Below are 2023 nucleotides of genomic sequence, written 5' to 3'. Positions count from 1 at the left end.
TGCATACTTTTTGTTCTATTTCCTACTGAATTATGAAAATAATGTATTTAAGGACAGCACTTACTGAATCTCCAGTTTTTCAGTATATTCAACTGTGGTGCAGTCTGTGAAATATTAGAACATAGCTATATGTTCTTAGGAAGAAGTACATAGACTGGGAATGGAAAGCTATTGATATTAGTGAATTTGGTGTTCAAATAACCAAGGGAATCATTCCATAATTCTTGGAATCTTTCCAAGAATTAGAGATTGATCATGATTGCAAAAGTTATTTTTTCTCATCCATTTCTTGTATATATTAAGCCATAAAGACTTGATGTGAGTATTAATATATACTTTCTTCATAGTAAGGTAAGTAAAGACAATTGTCTTGGGAATAAAATCTCGATGTAGATACAGATACAGGTTTTGTGTGATTTAGAATAAAATTTTTATGTTTTTTATTTCTTCTTTTCTATTATGGTTTATTACAGGATATTGAATATAGTTCCCTGTGCCTACAGTAGGGCCTTATTGTTTATCTGTTCTGCATGTAACAGCTTGCATCTGCTAGTCCCACACTCTCAATCCAGCCCTCTAACTTGGCAACCACATGTCTGTTCTCTATGGTGAAAGTGAAAGTGAATGTTGATCAGTCACGTCCGACCCTTTGCGACCCCATGAACTATAGCCCCCCAGGATCCTCTGTCCATGGATTCTCCAGGTTAGAATACCGGAGTGGGTAGCTTCCCTTTTCCAGAGCATCTTCCCAACCCAGGGATTGCACATTGCAGGCAGCTTCTTTACCATCTGAGCTTCCAGGGAAGCCCTTTACCCTGTAGAACATATTCTCTATGTTTGTGAATGTTTCTCTGTTTTGTAGATAAGTTCATTTGTGTCATAGTTCAGATTCCACGTATAAGTAATATCATATGGTATTTGTCTTCCTGACTTACTTCACCTAGTATGATAATCTCTAAGTGCAAAATAAATTTTAATTTTTAAATTGTCACATTAAAATGCAGTTGTGGTGTTTCCAAAATACTGAATCATGAAAAGCTACAAATAAGCCAAAAGTCAAGTGTTTTACTTCCATCCCAAACTTTTATGTAGACTTGGCCTCATTGTTTATTTTGAGATTCAATATCCATCCTGGTACGTACACATATATATTTTTATAAGGCTCTGTGTGAGTATGCATCCATACTTTAATATGGTGACTAATTAGTCATAAAGTTAAAAACTTTTTGTGTCATTAGCTTGGATATCCTTAGTTTATTATAAAAGAGAAACATGGAAATTATTTACATGATGAAAGATTTCAGAACTTCAGTGGAATGGGCAGCTTCACGTGATGCCATTTCAATAGTGACTTATTTCAGTCAACATATTTCCCAAGAATGTCACCATCTCTAAATAAGAAATAATCCTTGTCGTCTAGAACTACTTTGGTGCCTCCATATTCTGGGAGAAGAACTTTATCTCCAACTTTCACACTAACTGGTTGAATCTCTCCACCCTTTCCTTTAGAGCCTGATCCAACAGCTACCACCGTTGCTTGCAATACTTTTCCTTGTGATTTTTCTGGAAACATAATGCCTCCTTTGGTTACAGTTTCGGCTGCACTTCTTTCAACTAATACTCGGTCAAAGAGGGGAAGAAACTTTCTAAATGCCTGTCCTGCCATGACTCCGGCTGCCGCAGTTCGCACTCTGCACTCACGCCGCAGGCAAAAGGAGAGACCTACTGAAGTTTTCGTGTAGTAGTTCTTATTCATGATGTAATTCTCATTCTTCATCAAGGTGGAAACTTTCTTATTTATACCTTGCAGTTGCCATGTAAGAATTCTAAATTTAATGTTATAATTTAGTCCTTACCAATATTTCAAGATACAGTTTCTTAATTGGCACAATGTATTGCTGTCACATTTCTAGACTGACACTTAGTCCCACACAGTTATGGCCAATTACAGTAAAACCTATTGAAGCTCATCTTGCAATCTTCCATAAAGAAGGGGGATAATGAGGGAAGAAGCTACTCTGGC

At 36.5% G+C, this 2023-nt stretch overlaps 1 pseudogene; it reads right to left on the bottom strand.

The window, feature by feature from the left end:
* Positions 1-1239: 1239 nt before the first annotated feature.
* LOC139032654 (10 kDa heat shock protein, mitochondrial pseudogene) lies at positions 1240-1722 on the bottom strand (annotated as a pseudogene).
* Positions 1723-2023: the final 301 nt, after the last annotated feature.

Source organism: Odocoileus virginianus, chromosome 32, assembly GCF_023699985.2.
Source record: "Odocoileus virginianus isolate 20LAN1187 ecotype Illinois chromosome 32, Ovbor_1.2, whole genome shotgun sequence".
NCBI classification, from domain to species: domain Eukaryota; kingdom Metazoa; phylum Chordata; class Mammalia; order Artiodactyla; family Cervidae; genus Odocoileus; species Odocoileus virginianus.
The sequence above is the reverse complement of the archived record's forward strand: the minus strand, read 5'-3'. Positions and strand labels throughout refer to the sequence as shown.